This window comes from Oncorhynchus mykiss, chromosome 25 (genome assembly GCF_013265735.2).
Source record: "Oncorhynchus mykiss isolate Arlee chromosome 25, USDA_OmykA_1.1, whole genome shotgun sequence".
Classification (NCBI taxonomy): Eukaryota; Metazoa; Chordata; class Actinopteri; order Salmoniformes; family Salmonidae; genus Oncorhynchus; species Oncorhynchus mykiss.
In genome coordinates, this window is record NC_048589.1 from 37,475,748 (window position 1) to 37,500,423 (window position 24,676).

The window sequence follows — 24,676 nt, forward strand, 5'->3', positions numbered from 1 at the left end:
GAGACAGAGAGAGACAGAGAGAGACAGAGAGAGACAGAGAGAGACAGAGAGAGACAGAGAGAGACAGAGAGAGACAGAGACAGAGAGTGAGAGGGCGTGCTAACAACCACCATTATCCATCATGTCTGACCTTTTCTTTACCTTCTGTCTCTAGTACCAAACATAAATAAAATCAATGACTTACGGTATGTAATAAAATATGTATCTTTATGTACGAGATCCCAACTGTGTATATAAATGTATATACAATATAAATAATCATATTATCCTGTTTTTCCTTAAGGTCATGAGATGTATTTTTAAAAAATATATGTATTTCACCTTTATTTAACCAGGTAGGCTAGTTGAGGACAAGTTCTCATTTACAACTGCGACCTGGTCAAGATAAAGCATAGCAGTGTGAACAGACAACAACACAGAGTTACACATGGAGTAAAAAATTAACAAGTCAATAACACAGTAAAAAAAAAAAAGAGTCTATATACATTGTGTGCAAAAGGCATGAGGAGGTAGGCGAATAATTACAATTTAGCAGATTAACACTGGAGTGATAAATGATCAGGTGGTCATGTGCAGGTAGAACTGGTGAGGTAAGAATTCCATTAGTTATTAATAGCATCCTGTAAGTTGTATTATCTTGTTAAGTAAAGAAGTTAGTCGAATGCTGTGGTTTCAGCTGTGTCCTCTATTAAAATCACATCCTTTTACACTTTCAGGTGGGAATATAATCCTCACTCCCAACGTAGTAATAACACCATTCAGCGACAAAGGCATTTCACTCTACTTGTGCACGTGACAATAGAAGAAAAGGGAAACTACAGTTGAGCTAAATGATGAGGATGCCTGTGTTGGGCGGGCCGGGTGAGGAGGGGTAAACCGTCAGTCATTAAGACACTGTGTGAGAGAGGGGTGAGTCATCAGATCACTAATGGTTTAGAACCCGATTGTGTCATGTCTCATCAACACATTAGACATCCCAGTGTTCCATAGACTGTGATGTAGACACACTGCTGATATGCTCATTTTCACCATGGTTTCAACTTGGATTCCAGGCTGGGGATTTTCCATCTCTGGCATGAAGGCTGGATAATAGTAGTACATTAGTACTGCCTTCCATCCCTTATTCAGCCACAGTAGCCCAGTAGACTAGTGATGAAACACCAGAACAGTGTCCCCAGCAGCCCAGTAGACTAGTGATGAAATACCAGAGCAGTGTCCACAGCAGCCCAGTGATGAAATACCAGAGCAGTGTCCACAGCAGCCCAGTGATGAAATACCAGAGCAGTGTCCACAGCAGCCCAGTAGACTAGTGATGAAATACCAGAACAGTGTCCACAGCAGCCCAGTAGACCAGTGATGAAATACCAGAGCAGTGTCCACAGCAGCCCAGTAGACTAGTGATGAAATACCAGAGCAGTGTCCACAGCAGCCCAGTAGACTAGTGATGAAATACCAGAGCAGTGTCCACAGCAGCCCAGTGATGAAATACCAGAGCAGTGTCCACAGCAGCCCAGTAGACTAGTGATGAAATACCAGAGCAGTGTCCACAGCAGCCCAGTAGACTAGTGATGAAATACCAGAACAGTGTCCACAGCAGCCCAGTAGACTAGTGATTAAATACCAGAGCAGTGTCTACAGCAGCCCAGTAGACTAGTGATTAAATACCAGAGCAGTGTCTACAGCAGCCCAGTAGACTAGTGATGAAATACCAGAGCAGTGTCCACAGCAGCCCAGTAGACTAGTGATGAAATACCAGAGCAGTGTCCACAGCAGCCCAGTAGACTAGTGATGAAATACCAGAGCAGTGTCCACAGCAGCCCAGTAGACTAGTGATGAAATACCAGAGCAGTGTCCACAGCAGCCCAGTAGACTAGTGATGAAATACCAGAGCAGTGTCCACAGCAGCCCAGTGATGAAATACCAGAGCAGTGTCCACAGCAGCCCAGTAGACTAGTGATGAAATACCAGAACAGTGTCCACAGCAGCCCAGTAGACTAGTGATGAAATACCAGAGCAGTGTCCACAGCAGCCCAGTGATGAAATACCAGAGCAGTGTCCACAGCAGCCCAGTAGACTAGTGATGAAATACCAGAGCAGTGTCCACAGCAGCCCAGTAGACTAGTGATGAAATACCAGAACAGTGTCCACAGCAGCCCAGTAGACTAGTGATTAAATACCAGAGCAGTGTCTACAGCAGCCCAGTAGACTAGTGATTAAATACCAGAGCAGTGTCTACAGCAGCCCAGTAGACTAGTGATGAAATACCAGAGCAGTGTCCACAGCAGCCCAGTAGACTAGTGATGAAATACCAGAGCAGTGTCCACAGCAGCCCAGTAGACTAGTGATGAAATACCAGAGCAGTGTCCACAGCAGCCCAGTAGACTAGTGATGAAATACCAGAGCAGTGTCCACAGCAGCCCAGTAGACTAGTGATGAAATACCAGAGCAGTGTCCACAGCAGCCCAGTGATGAAATACCAGAGCAGTGTCCACAGCAGCCCAGTAGACTAGTGATGAAATACCAGAACAGTGTCCACAGCAGCCCAGTAGACTAGTGATGAAATACCAGAGCAGTGTCCACAGCAGCCCAGTAGACTAGTGATTAAATACCAGAGCAGTGTCTACAGCAGCACAGTAGACTAGTGATGAAATACCAGAGCAGTGTCCACAGCAGCCCAGTAGACTAGTGATGAAATACCAGAACAGTGTCCACAGCAGTAATTAGTGATGTGCAGTTTGCCAACAAGTCGTTCTTTTTGCATGACTCTTTACTGACCCAAGAGTCATCATTTGTTAATTTTAGTTGCACGTTTAACTTGCTGGAAAGAATGAATGCAATGAATTGATTATTGAATATTACGATGGACACAGCTTTGTAGAACCAAAACACACACAGCCTCTGGTCAACAAACTCAAACTAATCGTTCAGGTTGGGGGGAGGGGGGGGTTGCAGTGCACGAATAACTGTGCTTATCACCCTCGCGGCAGTCAAGCAATGCAAGAGTTCACAATCTAGTTCGGTAGCGACCACAACTAGACCTTGATTCAAATGTATCAAGAAATAATCGTATTTGTTTGCCAATTCAATCAACACATTTACATTGTTTAAACCACATGTTTACAAGTCTCATTCAAACAAATGACTGCTCCACGAGAGTCATGATTCTACGAGACTCAAGTTTTCAGTTTTTCGTTCGCCCCTAAGTGTTCCTCCTGCATGCTCTGGGCAGTAATGTCAGTAAAGTCAGTAAAAAGAGCTGAACTTCCCATCATTAAATAGTGATTCAACACCAGAGCAGTGTCCACAGCAGCAGCCCAGCAGTCAGACAGAAAGAGAGACCCACTTCCTGCCTTCAGCCCGGGATAGTGGCCAGGATGGAGTATTTCTGTCAACGTGGCAAGCTCGCGTCAGAGCCAGGCAGACCCGCGACACAGAAGAGCCCCGGAATACAACAGAGCCGTGGTGGAAAAAGTACTTCAAATGTCCTACTTGACTGAAAGTAAAAGATACCTTAATAGAAAATGACTCAAGTAAAAGTCACCCAGTAAAATACTACTTGAGTAAAAGTCCAAAAGTATCTGGTTTAAATGTACTTCAGTACAGTTGTGGAAAAAGTACTAAATTGTCATAATTGGGTAAAAAGTAAAAGCTATACAACAAACTCCTGATATTATGTAAACCGAACGATTCCTGTTTTGTTTTGTTTCTCGGACAGACAGGGGCACACGCCAACACTCAGACATCCTTTACAAACACACCAGTTGTGTTTAGTGAGTCCGCCAGATCAGAGGCTGTAGGGATGACAACGTGCTATATTGACAGGTGTGTGAATTGGAACATATTGCTGTCCTGCCTGAGCATTCGAAGCATAACGAATACGTTCAGGGTGTCAGGGAAAATGTATGTAAAGTAAAAAGTACATTATTTTCTTTAGGAATGTAGTGGAGTAAAAGTTGTCAAGAATAGTAAAGCACAGATAACCCCAAAAACGTAACAAAAAAATAATTGAAACTACTACTTAAGTACTTAGCACCATTGAGACAGAGAATTTTTAAATATCTTAATGTCTCGGTCTCTCCCAATGCCTTGTTTGACATCACAGTGGTGGGATGCTCCTCTATGAACCCCTCCAAAACTACAGACAGAGGTTGGGCCAGAAATCCCCTGGAACACGAACAGAGAGACTAAAACCAGAGGGAGGCTGAGAAATACATTTGAATCTTACAGAGAGAGAGGAGGAAGAGAGAAACTAACTGGGGGGAAAAATAACAGTTTTAGATAGAAAATACATGTTGAGATTAAGACAGGATAGAGAGAGGGGGGGGGGGGAGAGAGAGAGACACCGACAAGCGAAAGAGACATGGAGAGAGCCAGAGAGAGAGAGGGGGGGGGGGGAGACACCGACAAGCGAAAGAGACATGGAGAGAGCCAGAGAGAGAGAGGGGGGGGGGAGACACCGACAAGCGAAAGAGACATGGAGCATGGAGAGAGAGCCAGAGAGAGAGAGAGAGAGAGGGGGGGGGGGGGGGGAGAGACACCGACAAGCGAAAGAGACATGGAGAGAGAGCCAGAGAGAGAGAGAGAGAGAGAGAGAGAGAGAGAGGGGGGGGGGGGAGACACCGCCAAAGATAAGAGTGAGGGAGTGCGAAAGAGACAGAGAGAGAGAGAGAGAGAGAGAGAGAGAAACTCAAAGCACAGCCGTGAGAAACTGCTGCAGTCAGGAGAATTCCATTCTAACATCTGTTTCTCATTCCAACAACGGAGGCCTTTGACACCCACCCATGCTACATGTACCCTGACTCCTGCAAACACAGGCTACATGCACCCCGACTCCTGCAAACACAGGCTACATGCACCCCGACTCCTGCATACACAGGCTACATGCACCCCGACTCCTGCATACACAGGCTACATGCACCCCGACTCCTGCAAACACAGGCTACATGCACCCCGACTCCTGCATACACAGGCTACATGCACCCCGACTCCTGCATACACAGGCTACATGCACCCCGACTCCTGCATACACAGGCTACATGCACCCCGACTCCTGCATACACAGGCTACATGCACCCCGACTCCTGCATACACAGGCTACATGCACCCGGACTCCTGCATACACAGGCTACATGCACCCCGACTCCTGCATACACAGGCTACATGCACCCCGACTCCTGCATACACAGGCTACATGCACCCCGACTCCTGCATACACAGGCTACATGCACCCCGACTCCTGCATACACAGGCTACATGCAAAAACTCCTGACAGCTCCACGGGATAGGGAATATTTTGATTCAACAGGAATGTTAGGGATGTAGAGACATGTACAGAACGGTGGGGGAGCGAGCTACACGTTTAGAACCTTGTTCATCACCAACAACCCTTTTTATTCTATTCAGAACCTTTTAGTAATTACATGGAACCTTGTATTATCGAAAGGGTTCCACTTGGAACCAAAAATAGTTATTTTCATAAGGTCCTCCTATGAGGACAATTGAAGAACCTTCTTTCTAAGAGTGTTGCTAGTGGGAAAGGAAAGACCAGAATGTGGGGGACGATGGATGAACATGATGTTTCTACTATCCCAGTGGTTCCCAAACTGTGGCGTCGGCAGGGGGAACCCAGTCCGGCTTTAAACTTACTCTTGAATGTTGTAATAGTAGAATGCACAAGAAGCAATTTCCAAAATTGGGTAGCGCATCATCAGTTCCTCTTGTCATATTAGTGATTGCATACCTTAGTGAGATGTTTACTCAGGGGGCCAGAGTATTAAAGGTTGGGAACCCCTGTACGATCCCTCTTTACTCCTCCACTGTGTTTAGAAGACATGGACTGTATATTGAGCAAGAAAAACAGTCAGTGTACCACGGAGCTCCAGGAAGTTATGGAAATAGAGACAGGAAGGACTGACAGACAGCACAACGATATCCCCAAGGCATGCTGTAATCGTAAACATTACACGATAGAGAGGACGAAGAAGAGGAATATGAAGAAAAGAAGTGCGGAGAAGAAGAGTCATGAAGATGCTAGGTCAATACAGACAGGATACAGTAGTGTCGTCAGACTGAGGTGACCTGGCCAATAACAACATCGTTCTGTTTTCCCTCTCCAGTTGGAAGTGCTGTTCTCAGCAGTCATACAGCTGGACCCTGGTACAGGTCAGTGTGGCCCTCCCCTGGTCTCACTTGGTTTTTGCATTTGGTAGGGAAATGTTGCCCTCAATCATACACTGTATATCAGCTGCATCTCAAATGTATATAGTCCCGGATGTGTTTGTGCTCTTGACAAATCCATTGTCGTTGTCAGACAAAACATGTTTGTTTTGGCACACAGACTGACTCCGGCTAGAAATCACCTCTGTGGACCCCCAAAACCACTTCCTACTTCTTCCTAGCATCTGTCCCAGATCAAACACAGCGGCCCAAAGAGGATATGACTATTTAGTGTGGTCCTCTGGCCAACTCTGGTTTATCAGGGGCGGCAGGTAGCCTACTGGTTAGAGTGTTGGACAAAAAGGTTGCAAGGTTGCAATATCAAATCCCACCGAGCTGACAAAGTTAAAAGCTGTCGTTCTGCCTCCTGAACAAGGCAGTTAACCCCAATTTCTAGGCCATCATTGTTCATTGGCCAAATTTGTTCCTAACTGACTTGGCTAGTTAAATAAAATAAAGATGTATATAAATAAATATCAGCTGAGTAGCTTACAATCTGCAGTAGGCCTGGCTGGCAGAGCTCCACTGGAACAGGGAGAGAGGGAAGATGTAAACTACTCAGCTGAAGATGGATCAGAAATGTGGGCGGGGCACTGGGCAGATTGTATCATATCATATGAACCAATGTGATGCAACGCTTTGTAATAAGGGGAATGGCCCATTATACTACATCCACTCTGTATCTATGCCAGCCTGCAGGAATAGCAGTGAGATCAAACTTCACGTGGTCTTCTACACCTCAGAGCACCAGGATAAGCCTCAGACAAATAACTGTTGATATGAAAAGAGGTTATGACAAAGTGTTTCCTTGGCAATCAAATATCACTCATCGTCTCCAGCACCTAACAATCCACTCATACTGCCAAGGGCAGGCATCCGAGTAGAGGTCAGAGGTGCCTTTGCCAAGCATGTCATCATTGTGTTTCACTATGAAACGTTGTAACCAACTGTGTTATTACCATGGTTACCAGTTACCACTTTATTCCGTGCTGTCAGTGCTGGTGTAAAAAAGACATTCAGGTCAATATCAGCGTAAAATTCCATCCCACATCCCACTCCATAAGATCAGCCTCCAGACATGTTTGTTTGTCTGCCGGGGAAATGACAGCCTATTTTAGGGTGCTATGTAGGACGCAGACTGACTGGCCCCAACTAGATTTCCATCAGCACGGCCTAACTGAAGTAGAAAGTTGTGAATGGTATTAACTATATACTACAGGGCATCAAGGTGCTGTGTTCATGACATGCGAATGGTATTAACTATATACTAGAGGGCATCAAGGTGCTGTGTTCATGACATGTGAATGGTATTAACTATATACTACAGGGCATCAAGGTGCTGTGTTCATGACATGTGCATGGTATTAACTATATACTACAGGGCATCATGGTGCTGTGTTCATGACATGTGAATGGTATTAACTCTATTAACTACAGGGCATCATGGTGCTGTGTTCATGACATGCGAATGGTATTAACTCTATACTACAGGGCATCAAGGTGCTGTGTTCATGACATGTGCATGGTATTAACTATATACTACAGGGCATCATGGTGCTGTGTTCATGACATGTGAATGGTATTAACTATATACTAGAGGGCATCAAGGTGCTGTGTTCATGACATGCGAATGGTATTAACTCTATACTACAGGGCATCAAGGTGCTGTGTTCATGACATGTGAATGGTATTAACTATATACTACAGGGCATCATGGTGCTGTGTTCATGACATGTGAATGGTACTATATACCACAGGGCATCATGGTGCTGTGTTCATGACATGTGAATGGTACTATATACTACAGGGCATCATGGTGCTGTGTTCATGACATGTGAATGGTACTATATACTACAGGGCATCATGGTGCTGTGTTCATGACATGTGAATGGTATAATGTACCTATGATGAAAATTACAGGCCTCTCATCTTTTCAATTGGGAGAACTTGCACAATTGTTGGCTGACTAAATACTTTTTTGCCCCACTGTATGTATGTATGTATGTATGTATGTATGTATGTATGTATGTATGTATGTATGTATGTATGTATAATCACATCTGTTATGTTTTATTTGTATTTATTTAACTAGGCAAGTCAGTTAGGAACAAATTGTTATTTACAATGACAGCCTACCCCGGCCAAACCCTAACGACGCTGGGCCAAATGTGCGCCGCCCTATGGGACTCCCAATCACGGCCGGTTGTAATACAGCCTGGAATCGAACCAGGGTCTGTGATACAGAGCCTTAGACCGCTGTGCCACTCGGGAGCCCCTATGATGATAGCAGCAGTATAATGATGTATGATAAGCAGATGGTGGGAAACTGACACCTTCGTTAAGGTATAGAACTATGAATGATAAGTGGTTTATAAACTAATGTATTAGTGTATAAATAGTTAACACATTGGTTAATATTACCGGGGGGGGGGGGGGGTGTGTCATCATCACCATCAAGTGTCATCATCAGAATCCAACAAATCTTCTAAGTTAATTTGGGTATTCACGGAGGTGATAATTTGGGTATTCACGGAGGTGATAATTTGGGTATTCACGGAGGTGATAATTTGGGTATTCACGGAGGTGATAATTTGGGTATTCACGGAGGTGAGTATTCACGGAGGTGATAATTTAGGTATTCACGGAGGTGATAATTTGGGTATTCACGGAGGTGATAATTTGGGTATTCACGGAGGTGATAATTTGGGTATTCACGGAGGTGATAATTTGGGTATTCACGGAGGTGATAATTTGGGTATTCACGGAGGTGATAATTTGGGTATTCACGGAGGTGATAATTTGGGTATTCACGGAGGTGATAATTTGGGTATTCACGGAGGTGATAATTTGGGTATTCACGGAGGTGTCACGATACCTGATCATGGAGGTGTTTTATTAAAATACAGAGCCAGTTAAGCCAAGGAATCAAGAGACTCAACAGTCTGTAGCAGTCTGAACGCCTGGGCTACGTCCCAAATGGCACCCTATATAGTGCCCTACTTTTGACCAGATCCCCTATATAGTGCCCTACTTTTGACCAGATCCCCTATATAGTGCCCTACTTTTGACCAGATCCCCTATATAGTGCCCTACTTTTGACCAGATCCCCTATATAGTGCCCTACTTTTGACCAGATCCCCTATATAGTGCCCTACTTTTAACCAGATCCCCTATATAGTGCCCTACTTTTGACCAGATCCCCTATATAGTGCCCTACTTTTGACCAGATCCCCTATATAGTGCCCTACTTTTGACCAGATCCCCTATATAGTGCCCTACTTTTGACCAGATCCCCTATATAGTGCCCTACTTTTGACCAGATCCCCTATATAGTGCCCTACTTTTGACCAAATCCCCTATTGCTGCTGGTCAAAAGCAGTGCACTCTATAGGGGATAGGATGCCATGCAGTGGTGTAAAGTACTTAAGTAGTTTTTTGGTCTTTGACGACTTTATACTTTTACTTCACTACATTTGAAGAAAATAATGTACTTTTTACTCCATACATTTTTTTCCCTGACACCCAAAAGTACTTGTTACATTTTGAATGCTTAGCAGGACAGGAAAATGGTCTAACTCACACACTTAAAGAAAACATCTCTGGTCATCTTCTGTTTCTGATCTGGCAAACTCATTAAACACAAATGCTTTGTTTGTAAATTACAGTGCCTTGCAAAAGTATTCACCCCCCTGGGCATTTTTCCTATTTTGTTGTATTACAACCTGGAATTAAAATAGATTTTTGGGGGGGTTTATATAATTTGATTTACACAACATGCCTACCACTTTGAAGATGCAAAATATTTTTTCTTGTGAAACAAACAAGACTTAAGGAAAACAAACTGAAAACTTGAGCGTGCATAACTATTCACCCCCTAAACTATATACTTTGTAGAGCCACCTTTTGCAGCAATTACAGCTGCAAGTCTCTTGGGATATGTCTCTATAAGCTTGGCACATCTAGCCACTGGGATTTTTGCCCATTCTTCAAGGCAAAACTGCTCCAGCTCCTTCAAGTTGGATGGGTTCCACTGGTGTACAGCAATCTTTAAGTCATACCTCCGCTGTTGAGCTTTGCAGCTCCTTCAGGGTTATCTTTGGTCTCTTTGTTGCCTCTCTGATTAATGCCCTCCTTGCCTGCTCCGTGAGTTTTGGTGGGTGACCCTCTCTTGGCAGGTTTGTAGTGGTGCCATATTCTTTTTAATAACGGATTTAATGGTGCTCTGTGGGATGTTCAAAGTTTCTGATATTTTTTTATAACCCAGCCCTGATCTGTACTTCTCCACAACTTTGTCCCTGACCTGTTTGGACCTCCTTGGTCTTCATGGTGCCGCTTGCTTGGTGGAGCCCCTTGTTTAGTGGTGTTGCAGACTCTGGGGCCTTTCAGAACAGGTGTGTATATACTGAGGTCATGTGACAGATCATGCAAAGGGGTGAATACATATACACCCCACTTCCATTTTTTAGAATTTTTTGAAAACCTTTGGACTATTTTGTGTATGTCCATTACAAGAAATCCAAATAATCATCTATTTAAATTACAGGTTGTAATACAACAAAATAGGAAAAACGCCAAGGGGGATGAATACTTTTGCAAGGCACTGTATGTCAGTGTTGGAGTGTGCCCCAGTCTATCCATAAAACAACATAAAAAAAAAAGATTCGTTAATAAGGAATTTGAAATGATTTATACTTGATTCTTAAGTATATTTAAACCAAATACTTTCCCTCAAGTAGGATTTTACTGGGTCCTTTTTTCCACCACTGGGGCCATGTAAGAGTAAATGTTGTAACATAGCCGACAGCCAGACAACATCATCAAGGTGTGTTTGAAGTCATGAAAGGTGACTAACGGTTATTATGATTGACTAAATGAATAGCAATTTCCTGTCATAGTTTGACTCAACTTGTCTACACATTCATGGTGATAATTTAATCGTCGTAGTGAATTAACAACAAAAATTTTTAAACGGTGCTTCTGGACAGGGAAGGTGTTAATCATTTTAAAACAATTTTGTTACCTTTCACTACCTTTAGATAAAAAAATAATAAGAAAATGTCACCATTACGATTCTTGCTGAGCTGGAACAGACCAACAGTTTTAGAGTGTTAATAATAACGTTAAAAAGGTTAGGAATAATATATATATATTTTTAAAAGGTTAGGAGTAATATATATATATTTTTAAAGGTTTCAAATCATTTCACATCTGGTTCCCAGATTCATTCGATTTTATGGTTTTCGGCACGTTATTCCCAATGCCTGTATCACAATAATCTAGTTGTGTTTTTCGTTTTAATGAGTGTTTATGTCCGCTTGTTCTCACGTTGTCTTTTGTGTCGTCGTCGCCACCTTCCCATTAACACACACCAAGCCCCTCCACATGCCCCTCCACATATTTTGCAGATGTTAGCAGGTGTAGCAAAATGTTGATGTTCTTCCAACAGTTCTTCCTCTCGGACAAGTGGTTTTAACTTGCTATTGCATTTGAGGTTCTATAATGCCTGCTAGTCATTATTAGTGAATGTACATTATGTATGCATGGTTCTGGTTAAATATATCTTCAAAATTGCATTTTTCATAGACAAACCTGTAAGCCAGAGCAGTGATTTTTGCAAAAAAATAATCACGTTGCGGAAGGCTTATATTTAGCCTAGGTATAATTTCACAAGCCCTGAATTACGTATATTATTGCTGACTGTTTGAAATGCACTAAATTTGACCTTTAAATATTGTACAACAAAGTTTATTTCAAGATTTGTTTTAAGCGAGATACTCTACATATAGTGAATCGGCCATAAGTTTGAAAACAATATAGATATGATTTATAGGCCATATCGCCCAGCCCTACATACTACACTCACACACACCCCAAACACACATCCGTAGTACACACACACACACACACAACCTCAAACCGCCCGAGCTTCCAGGCATGTTTAAACAGTCAGCAGCAGTCTCTCTTCCTCACCTCGCGCTTTCACCTGCTCCTCTCTCGCTCCTCACTCCCTCTCTCCCTCCCCTCCCTCCCTCCCGCCCTCCCTCGAGGCTCATCATGGAGCTCTGTATTCAGCTCTGTGACATGCTAAACTAGCACAAGAAGACCTATGCTCTGAGAAGAGAAATCCCCTCAACCGTTATATCCGCTCAGAACAGAGTATGTGGCCTTAAATAAAAGGGTTGGGAAAAACAAACTGGTATTACTCATATACAATACACCCACAGCCTGGCGTTTTGTTTTAAATGAGGCAAATCCTTCTGTTAAAAACAACTTAGCTGATGAAAGGTATTGTATGACACAACAGGATATGCACAGACATATCAATACAAAATCTGGGATACTCCCCTGGTTCTGAAAATCATGTTTACAGCCACAGTCAATAGAAGCCTGGGATACTCCCCTGGTTCTGAAGATCATGTTTACAACCACAGTCAATAGAAGCCTGGGATACTCCCCTGGTTCTGAAGATCATGTTTACAACCACAGTCAATAGAAGCCTGGGATACTCCCCTGGTTCTGAAGATCATGTTTAAAACCACAGTCAATAGAAGCCTGGGATACTCCCCTGGTTCTGAAGATCATGTTTACAGCCACAGTCAATAGAAGCCTGGGATACTCCCCTGGTTCTGAAGATCATGTTTACAACCACAGTCAATAGAAGCCTGGGATACTCCCCTGGTTCTGAAGATCATGTTTAAAACCACAGTCAATAGAAGCCTGGGATACTCCCCTGGTTCTGAAGATCATGTTTACAGCCACAGTCAATAGAAGCCTGGGATACTCCCCTGGTTCTGAAGATCATGTTTACAGCCACAGTCAATAGAAGCCTGGGATACTCCCCTGGTTCTGAAGATCATGTTTACAACCACAGTCAATAGAAGCCTGGGATACTCCCCTGGTTCTGAAGATCATGTTTACAACCACAGTCAATAGAAGCCTGGGATACTCCCCTGGTTCTGAAGATCATGTTTAAAACCACAGTCAATAGAAGCCTGGGATACTCCCAGGGAGTTGAACATGATGTGAGACACTATGGCTGCGTCTAGCACCGCTGGTAGTCTAGCACCGCTGGTAGTCTAGCACCGCTAGTAGTCCAACACCGCTGGTAGTCTAGCACCGCTGGTAGTCCAGCACCGTTGGTAGTCCAGCACCGTTGGTAGTCTAGCACCGCTAGTAGTCCAGCACCGCTGGTAGTCTAGCACCGCTGGTAGTCCAGCACCGTTGGTAGTCCAGCACCGTTGGTAGTCTAGCACCGCTAGTAGTCCAGCACCGCTGGTAGTCTAGCACCGCTAGTAGTCTAGCACCGCTGGTAGTCCAGCACCGCTGGTAGTCTAGCACCGCTGGTAGTCCAGCACCGTTGGTAGTCTAGCACCGCTAGTAGTCCAGCACCGCTGGTAGTCCAGCACCGTTGGTAGTCTAGCACCGCTGGTAGTCTAGCACCACTGGTTGTCCAGCACCGCTAGTTGTCCAGCACCGCTAGTTGTCCAGCACCGCTAGTAGTCCAGCACCGCTAGTTGTCCAGCACCGCTAGTAGTCCAGCACCGCTGGTAGTCTAGCACCGCTAGTAGTCCAGCACCGTTGGTAGTCTAGCACCGCTGGTAGTCTAGCACCGCTGGTAGTCCAGCACCGTTGGTAGTCCAGCACCGCTAGTAGTCCAGTAGTCTAGCACCGTTGGTAGTCTAGCACCGCTGGTAGTCCAGCACCGCTAGTAGTCCAGCACCGCTGGTAGTCTAGCACCGCTGGTAGTCTAGCACCGCTGGTAGTCTAGCACCGCTGGTAGTCCAGCACCGTTGGTAGTCCAGCACCGCTAGTAGTCCAGCACCGCTGGTAGTCTAGCACCGCTGGTAGTCCAGTAGTCTAGCACCGCTGGTAGTCCAGTAGTCTAGCACCGCTGGTAGTCCAGTAGTCCAGCACCGTTGGTAGTCTAGCACCGCTGGTAGTCTAGCACCGCTGGTAGTCCAGCACCGCTAGTAGTCCAGCACCGCTGGTAGTCTAGCACCGCTAGTAGTCCAGCACCGCTGGTAGTCTAGCACCGCTAGTAGTCTAGCACCGCTAGTAGTCCAGTAGTCTAGCACCGCTGGTAGTCTAGCACCGCTGGTAGTCCAGTAGTCTAGCACCGCTGGTAGTCTAGCACCGCTGGTAGTCTAGCACCGCTAGTAGTCCAGTAGTCTAGCACCGCTGGTAGTCTAGCACCGCTGGTAGTCTAGCACCGCTGGTAGTCTAGCACCGCTAGTAGTCCAGCACCGCTGGTAGTCCAGTAGTCTAGCACCGCTAGTAGTCCAGTAGTCTAGCACCGCTAGTAGTCCAGTAGTCTAGCACCGCTGGTAGTCTAGCACCGCTAGTAGTCCAGTAGTCTAGCACCGCTAGTAGTCCAGTAGTCTAGCACCGCTAGTAGTCCAGTAGTCTAGCACCGCTAGTAGTCCAGTAGTCTAGCACCGCTAGTAGTCCAGTAGTCTAGCACCGCTGGTAGTCTAGCACCGCTAGTAGTCCAGCACCGCTAGTAGTCCAGCACCGCTGGTAGTCCAGTAGTCTAGCACCGCTGGTAGTCTAGCACCGCTAGTAGTCCAGCACCGCTGGTAGTCCAGTAGTCTAGCACCGCTGGTAGTCCAGTAGTCTAGCACCGCTGGTAGTCCAGTAGTCTAGCACCGCTAGTAGTCCAGTAGTCTAGCACCGCTAGTAGTCCAGTAGTCTAGCACCGCTGGTAGTCTAGCACCGCTAGTAGTCCAGCACCGCTAGTAGTCCAGCACCGCTGGTAGTCCAGTAGTCTAGCACCGCTGGTAGTCTAGCACCGCTAGTAGTCCAGCACCGCTGGTAGTCCAGTAGTCTAGCACCGCTGGTAGTCCAGTAGTCTAGCACCGCTGGTAGTCCAGCACCGCTAGTTGTCCAGCACCGCTAGTTGTCCAGCACCGCTAGTTGTCCAGCACCGCTAGTTGTCCAGCACCGCTGGTTGTCCAGCACCGCTAGTTGCTCAAGTTGACCATCCTTTCTCATGGTGCCATCAGTCTTACGTTACTGTGCCATATTGTCCTCAGACACTTACAACTCTAGGAACACAGTTCACAGATAAGATATGACTAAAGGGTAAAGTATACTCATGGACTGTCCCCCAAATAGCGCCACATTACTTATATAGTGTAGGACAAGTAACAGACTTAAAAATGGCCGGTGCATTCGGAAAGTATTCAGACCCCTTGACTTTTTCCATATTTTGTTACGTTACAGCCTTATTCTAAATGGATTAAATTGTAGTTTTTTTCATCAATCTATACACCATAATGACAAAGCAAAAACAGGTTTAGACATTTTTGCAAGTTTACATATGTATTCAGACCCTTTACTCAGTACTTTGTTGAAACATCTTTGGCAGCAATTACAGCCTCGAGTCTTCTTGAGTGTGACGCTACAAGCTTGGCACACCTGTAATTGGGGAGTTTCTCCCATTCTTCTCTACAGATCTTCTCAAGCTCTGTCTAGTTGGATGGGGAGCATCGCTGCACAGTTATTTTCAGGTCTCCCCAGGTTAAAGTCCGGGCACTGGCTTAGCTGCTCAAGGACATTTAGAGACTTCTCACGAAGACACTCCTGCGTTGTCTTGGCTGTGTGCTTAGGATCATTGTCCTGTTGGAAGGTGAACCTTCGCCTCAGTCTGAGGTCCTGAGTGCTCTAGAGCAGGTTTTCATCAAGGCTCTCTGTACTTTGCTCTGTTCATCTTTCCCTCGATCCTGACTAGTCTCCCTGTCCCTGCCGTGGAAAAACATTCCCACAGCATGATGCTGCCACCACTATGCTTCACCATAGGGATGGTGCCAGGTTTCCTGCAGATGTAATGCTTGGCATTCAGGCCAAAGAGTTCAATCTGGGTTTCATCCAGAGAATCTTGTTTCTCATGGTCAGAGTCCATTTTGGTAAACACCAAGTGTGCTGTCATATGCCTTTTACTGAGGAGTGGCTTCCATCTGGCCACTACAATAAATGGTTGTCTATTTGGAAGGTTCTCCCAACTCCACAGACGAACTCTGGAGCGTGACCCGAGTGACCATCGGGTTCTTGGTCACCTCCCTGACCAATGCACTTCTCCCCCGATTGCTCACAGCGGCCAGCTCTAGGAAGAGTCTTGGTGGTTACAAACTTCTTCCATTTAAGAATGATAGAGGACACTGTGTTCTTGGGGACTTTCTATGCTACAGACATGTTTTGGTACCCTTCCCCAAATCTGTGCCTCGACACAATCCTGTCTCGGGGCTCTATGGACAATTCCTTTGACCTCATGGCTTGTTTTTTTTATTCCCACGTAAATATCCGCTCCGAATTAAGATTCAACGATGTCTGCGGAAAGAAGGGGGTGTCAGCTACGACGTGACACAATGAAAAACATCCATTTTGATGATTTAAGTGGATTTACATCCTGTAACGGAATTGCGAAAAAAAGGAATTTCATCATGGGTTCCGGATCTGTACAACAAATAAATGCATAATGATGGATATGAATGTCATTCTCTTCACGGAGAAGTATCCTAAATAGATACACAAATATAAATATGCAAAATCCTCTTTGTATATATGGGTATTATTCTACACACCTGGCTATTATTTTAATGAGCTCTGACCCCAAAGAAGACCAAATTTGGATGGCCCAGACCAAATCTGAACCAATCCTAGAAGTTAAGAATATTTTGAAGATAACGCAGAGACAGAGGACGACAGAGGACGACAGAGGACGACAGAGGACGAGAGGTCAATAAAGTACTAAGGATCAAGGGAAATTGTGGATTTTCTGTAACAGGGGATTAATGCAGAGACATGGGAGGAATTTGTCTATATATTGAGTCTGAAACAGGATAGTTGGTATTTGGCCATTGGCCCAGTTTTATTGCAAGAATTCTAATTGGTCCAGGGGTTAGGGCGGGGTTATAAACTACATCCCGTCTCTTTGTTCAGGAGAGAATCACTGAACACATGAACATCTACCTCTCCGCATGATTTGTCCTATTTGAATAAGAATAAATCCATTTCCTTTCCCTAATTTGCTTTGGGGGTCTGTGTTATTGAAGAGTAACATCATCTGCTAACAAAGTCTACCTTTTTACAAGTTTGAACATCAAAGTACAGCACAGTAGAGTTCAGTATAGTAGAGTTCAGTATAGTACAGCACAGTAGAGTTCAGCACAGTAGAGTTCAGCACAGTAGAGTTCAGTATAGTATAGCACAGTAGAGTTCAGTATAGTACAGCACAGTAGAGTTCAGTATAGTACAGCACAGTAGAGTTCAGTATAGTACAGCACAGTGGAGTTCAGTATAGTACAGCACAGTGGAGTTCAGTATAGTACAGCACAGTAGAGTTCAGTATAGTACAGCACAGTAGAGTTCAGTATAGTACAGCACAGTAGAGTTCAGCACAGTATAGTTCAGTATAGTATAGCACAGTAGAGTTCAGTATAGTATAGCACAGTAGAGTTCAGTATAGTACAGCACAGTGGAGTTCAGTATAGTACAGCACAGTAGAGTTCAGTATAGTACAGCACAGTAGAGTTCAGTATAGTACAGCACAGTAGAGTTCAGCACAGTAGAGTTCAGTATAGTACAGCACAGTAGAGTTCAGTATAGCACAGCAAAACACAGTAGAGTGTAGTCCATTATAATATATTCAACTTGAAATCATTGGTCACTTTAATAAATGAAACACTAGTTACTTTAATAATGTTTACATATCTTGCATTACTCATTTCATATGCATATACTGTATTTTATACAATCTATTGTATCTTAGCCTATGCCACTCTGTCATTGCTCATCCATATATTAATATATTATTATTAATTTCCTTTACTTAGATTTGTGTGTATTAGGTATTTGTTGTGGAATTGTTAGATATTACTTGTTAGATATTGCTGCACTAGAAGTACAAGCATTTCGCTACACTCGCAATAACATCTGCTAACCATGTGTATGTGACCAATAACATCTGCTAACCATGTGTATGTGACCAATAACATCTGCTAACCATGTGTATGTGACCAATAACATCTGCTAACCATGTGTATGTGACCAATAACATCTGCTAACCATGTGTATGTGACCAATAACATCTGCTAACCATGTGTATGTGACCAATAACATCTGGTAACCATGTGTATGTGACCAATAACATCTGCTAACCATGTGTATGTGACCAATAACATCTGCTAACCATGTGTATGTGACCAATAACATCTGCTAACCATGTGTATGTGACCAATAACATCTGCTAACCATGTGTATGTGACCAATAACATCTGCTAACCATGTGTATGTGACCAATAACATCTACTAACCATGTGTATGTGACCAATAACATCTACTAACCCTGTGTATGTGACCAATAACATCTGCTAACCATGTGTATGTGACCAATAACATCTGCTAACCATATGTATGTGACCAATAACATCTGCTAACCATGTGTATGTGACCAATAACATCTGCTAACCATGTGTATGTGACCAATAACATCTGCTAACCATGTGTATGTGACCAATACATGTCATTTGATTTCAACTCGTGTGCTGTACTGTACAGTACTATACTTTTCTTTACTCTACAGAACTCTACTTTGGTTTGTGACTACTATGACCTCTCATTGTAGCCGATTCAACTGCAGAAATTCTGTTAACAATTTTTCAGAAATTCCATTACTGATTTTTCAGTTATTGCCTTACCGATTTTGTAATGGAATTTCGAGGTTTAAACACTTATTAATTCATAAACAAAATTGATATCAGTAAAAACACTAACTAATTGATAGGCCGACCTTTACTTGTTACTTTGTGAACTTTCATTATCCCTCTCCTCATGAGGGAGAGAAATCAGACAATATCTTCAAGATGTGGGTTTTTGGTAACAGAATTTCAAGGCACAAGGTAATGTTTCTTAAACTTACAGAATGCAGAAAAATGTATCCAAACGAAATGTTAGTGTTGATATTAGTTGGCAAGGGTCTTCACTTCACCATTGTGTTTTCATGTATACCCAATAACTTTTAAGACTTTTTCTGGGAGAATTTTTCTAAGACCCATTTTTCATCTGTTTGACCCAGAAATCAAAGACTTTACTTATTCCTAAATGGTTGAAAAATTGACATTACCACATTTAAAAAAAGGTGCGTGGTGTACTAGAACAGTCTGCAGAGCCCGGCCTCACCCTAGTAGACTCTGAAGTGAAATGTCTACTGTTTGCAGATGATCTGGTGCTTCTGTCCCCAACCAAGGAGGGCCTACTGCAGCACCTAGATCTTCTGCACAGATTCTGTCAGACCTGGGCCCTGACAGACCTGGGCCCTGGCAGACCTGGGCCCTGGCAGACCTGGGCCCTGGCAGACCTGGGCCCTGGCAGACCTGGGCCCTGACCGTTAATCTCAGGAAGACAGAAATGATGTTCTAAAAAAAAGTCCAGTTGCCAGGACCATAAATACAAATTCCACCTAGACACTTCTGCCCTCGAGTACACAAGAAAGTATACCTACCTCAGTCTGAACATCAGCACCACAGGTAACTTCCACGAAGCTGTGAACGATCTGAGAGACAAGGCAAGAAGGGCCTTCTACGACATCAAAACGAACATAAAATTTGACATCCCAATTAGGATCTGGCTTAAAATACTTGAATCAGTTATGTAACCCATTACTCTTTATGGTTGTGAGGTCTGGGGTCCACTCAACAACCAAATTGAGACTCTGCATGCAGAATTATGCAAAAACATTTGTGTACAACATAAAACACCAAATAATGCATGCAGAGCATAATTAGGACGATTCACGCTAATGATCAAAATCCAGAAAATAGCCATTCAATTCTACAACGACCTAAAAATAAGTTCCATAACAAATCCCACACCTACAGAGAGATAAACAGGACAGCAATACAATCAGACCCAACCAAGTCATGAGAAAAACAAAAAGATAATTACTTGACACATTGGAAAGAATTAACAAAACAACAGAGCAAACTAGAATGCTATTTGGCTCTAAACAGAGAGTACACAGCGGCAGAATATCTGACCACTGTGACTGACCCAAACTTAAGGAAAGCTTTGACTCAGTAAGCATAGCCTTGCTATTGAGAAAGGCCGCCGTAGGCAGACATTGCTCTCAAGAGAAGACAGGCTATGTGCACACTGCCCACAAAATGAGCTGCACTTCCTAACCTCCTGCCCAATGTATGACCATATTAGAGACACATATTTCCCTCAGATTACACAGACACACAAGGAATTTCAAAACGAATCCAATCTTGATAAACTCCCCTATCTATTGGGTGTAATACCACAGTGTGCCGTCACAGCAGCAAGATGTGTGACCTGTTGCCACAAGAAAAGGGAAACCAGTGGAGAGACAACACCATAGTAAATACAACCTTTATTTAGCTGTATTTATTTTCCCTTTCATATTTCAGCTATTTGTACATTGTTACAACACTGCCAACAACCTTTAAAATGTCTATACATATTGTTTTTACTTGTGTGTGTAATATTTACTGTTCATGGTTTATTTTCCCTTTTCTTTTTTTGTCTATTTCACTTGCTTAGGTAATGTAAACATATGTTTCCCATGCCAATAAAGACCTTTGAATTGAATGGAAGAGTCTATGTCAGCTTTGCGAGCTCCAGTTCCAGCACCCAGAACTATGTTTTCTGGTTATCACTGCAGAATAGATTGCGACAGTAGCAGTGAAAGAGAGAGAGAGCCCTGAGGTTATGGTCTTTGGTGTGGAGGAGGAGGAGTCAGTGAATCAGTCAGGTTTTACACATAAAACCAAACAGCAAGTGTAACTCCAAACTGAAGATCCTCAGGAGGATAGAGTGACCCAGGCTCAATAATTAAAAACAAAGGCAGGATGCTCCCTCACACAGAATGTCACCAAACTAGGTAGGATGACTTGGGCATGGGCAGAAACAAATAGGTTCAATTGAAACAGCACAAACAGCTGTTCAGAGGAAAACAGGTCTGTGCCGTGTAAAGCTGGAAGGCCCTGGAAAGACCTACTTACATAAATAATAATAAATATATATTTGTTTAAATATTTTTGTTGATACTTTTACCCCTTTTCTCCCCAATTTCGTGATATTTTTGTCCCATCGCTGCAACTCCTGTACGGACTCAGGAGAGGCGCATGACCAATCAAAATATAATGTTCTACTACAAGTGCTGCTGGTGCTGGCACATTGGCAGATCAAATACAGAGGACGTAGCCTACATTGGCTGACGTAGCCTCTCAAGCTAATCGCAGAATGTGACGACAGAACTGAAGCGAATCATTCAATCTGGTCAGGTTGATATCAAGATTTTAATTTAGTAACATTGCACAGTGTGACGTGATGATCGTAAAAGACTGAATCCGACGTACAGTCTGCAACGGCCTTTAGGGGGCTGCATGCCTATCCATCAAGCTACCAGATCCTGTCAGCCATAAGGCCTAGTGTTACAGCTGATCCCAAACCAGGTAGAGCAACGAAGGCATAAACTACAGCTTCACTAGTAAACTATTAGGCATAATTGTGTGGAGGAAACTACCACTGGGTAATTGGATCAGTCTACAAGGGTAAACTTCTTTTCCAGGTAATTCAATCACACAGGTATTCAGGTCGAAATATGGAAAGGAGTTATACAGTATGTCAAATTGAGTTATATAAGAAAATATGACGATATCATCTGCACAAAGTAATTGTATGTCTTTAGTTCAGAATAAAACGTGCAGAGATTTCCCCTGCCTCTTGTCCATGATAGAAATTAAATGGAAGGAAAGCCACAGGGAGGGAATTGTTGGCATTCCTGAATACTGAAGCAAACAGGAAGAAAGGTCCCCAACAAGCAAACATATAGACCTGCTGCAACCTGGTCTCAGAGCATATCCTATTATTCTGTATGTAAATCCGAGACAATCCATTTAGTATGATATGTTGTTTTGTATGGTATGTCCATCACATGTATCTTATGATATGTTACAAATTACAATTTGTATTATATACTGAACCAGAATATAAAACACAACATGTAAAGTGTTGATCCCATGTTTCATGAGCTGAAATAAAAGATTGCACAAAAAGCTTATTTCTCTCAAATGTTGTGAACTAATTTGTTTACATCCCTGTTAGTGAGCATTTCTCCTTTGCCAAGATAATCTATCGACCTGATGAGTGTGACATATCAAGAAGCTGATTAAACAGCATGGTCATTACACAGGTGCACCTTATGCTGTGGACAATAAAAGGCCACTAAAATGTGCTGTTTTGTCACACAACAAACAATGCCACAGATGTCGCAGGTTTTGAGGGAGCGTGCAATTGACATGTTGACTGCAGGAATGTCCACCAGAGCTGTTGCCAGATAACTGAATGTCCATTTCTCTACCACAAACCGCCTCTGTCATTTTAGATCATTTGGCAGTACGTCCAACTAGCCTCACAACCGCAGACCACATATTTCCACACCAGCCCTGGACCTCCACATCCGGCTTCTAATTTCAGTCTCCCAAATGTATATTTACTATGTTACGTCTAGGTTATGAGACCAGGCTGGACACACACACACACACACCTCTCTTCTACCACATTTCCTAGTTTTCCTAGTTCTATGCTAGTTGTATCCTTCTATACCCATTTCTAATATTCTATTCGATTTCTATACAGTCTCCCCTTCAATAGCCTACATGTCTCTCCGTACAGAGTCATTTCATTCCAGAACAGTATTATAGCATGGTTATAATCGAATGCCAGATTCCATTCCAGAGGACAGGAAGCCTAAAATAAGAAGTAAAAAAAAAGTGTGACCCCTTCCAGAATGGAACAGTGATGATGTTCTAGGGAAGACATTTAAGTAATGCGCAACTTAATCACAAATTGAGCATGCTGGCTGCTGTTATTAGGTTTGAAAAACATACCACTTCCAGGTGGCATTTGACACAAGAGACTGCATCCTACAGTAAACTTAGTGCCAGTCTTTTTTTTTTACGGAAAGAACGACTATAGCCAACTGTAACGATAACAAGTACTGCACTAGCTGGTGTATGTAAACGCATTGGAACGAAACAGTGAGGGGAGGGTCATATAAAAACAATACGTCGATGAGCCAGAGGCATTAAATAACGATGAGAGGGTCAAATTAGTGCTCACAAAATGTAGAATAAACATCAGCCATTATAGTGAGAAAGATCGATACATTGTTGCAACAAAATGCATCTCTGTCTCAAGTTCGTAATGTTGCCTAGAACGGACAGCGGCAACATTCTGACAGCATCGCTAGCTAAATTGTAGGCACAGGAATGGATCGGTCCGGGTTGTTTTGAACAACCAACCGTTGACCACACTTTAATCAGTTTTGAAATACTGTTTGAAAACATATATTGCAAACATAGAACGAGTGAATACATTTTATAACATTCGTGTAGCCTAATATAGTTTAGAAATGTTGGAATAGCAGGACAGAATAACTTCGTCCATGCGCGCAGAGGAGGTGGATCAGTTAAATTAGTGGCAAGAGAAATGACAAAGAACGAAAGCAGAGATGTAAAATGCAGCTTTTGAAATAAACTTACCTTTCATGAGAAAAACTAATCCCAACTCCTTTAAAACAAAAATTATTATCCGATGAAGTTGTATCCAAACGGTTTAGTATATCCAATTTATTGTCAGCAAATGCAGGCTAAAGTTTGAAATATAGACGGGGGCAGAGCTGCTTCGTCGAGCGTCACATTTATATGCCTTTGGATCAGTAACAAGTAGCCTAGGATTACATGTGCAATTGCTGGAAAGACGGCTTCAAATCACGGATGGCGGGGGTTCGTTTAGATTTGACATCATTTCGTTTTTGTTTTAATAGCAAATGTTCTTCAGTGAAAATATACTTAAATTCATGTTAATTATAACAATCCAAACATTATCGTACAGATGTTCCGTTGCTCTTTTGATATGTAAGAAAAATACTATATAGAACGTACTGATACCCCTCAACGACCAATAGTTGGTATCGCTAACGGCTGCCTGTCATTCCATTCCTCCCGTCCCATTCCCGACTGTAGCAGTGCAGCAGTATTTTGGAAGCCTGGTGGCAGTGAAGAGGGAAATACTACCGGCGCTTAGAATACCCATTCGTAGGAAGCGGGTTCAGCCTAGGGACATTAACGCCCTATAGGTTTAGAGTTTCACACAATAAACGGGTCCGCTTGGTTTTATATGCATAAATCATAGACTTTGGATAGGGAGAAGAAAGTAACAAACTACCTTTTCCAACAAAGAATAACAGAATGTTTTCAGAATGTAGACGTTCTACTACAGTAAGCTTACCCACTTGGGAGAGTAGGAGGCTACAGACTACACAAGTCTGAGCATTGTAGAAGTGGATCAGTTTGAGAGAGAAGGTGTCTGTCTGTATTTTCCCATTGTGGAGAAGTGACATGGTGTGGCCCTACTACTCTTGTTACATAGGGCTCTG

General features: G+C 43.3%; 1 protein-coding gene across 2 annotated transcripts in view; it reads right to left on the reverse strand.

Annotated features, from left to right (window-relative positions):
- LOC110505884 (FERM domain-containing protein 6) overlaps positions 1-24,239 on the reverse strand; it is a 52,128-nt gene extending 27,889 nt beyond the window's left edge. For both annotated transcript variants that reach the window (XM_036962645.1, XM_036962644.1), the window contains exon 1: positions 23,781-24,239. The gene's annotated coding sequence lies outside the window, so the exon portion shown is untranslated. The remainder of the gene's footprint in view (positions 1-23,780) is intronic.
- Positions 24,240-24,676: the final 437 nt, after the last annotated feature.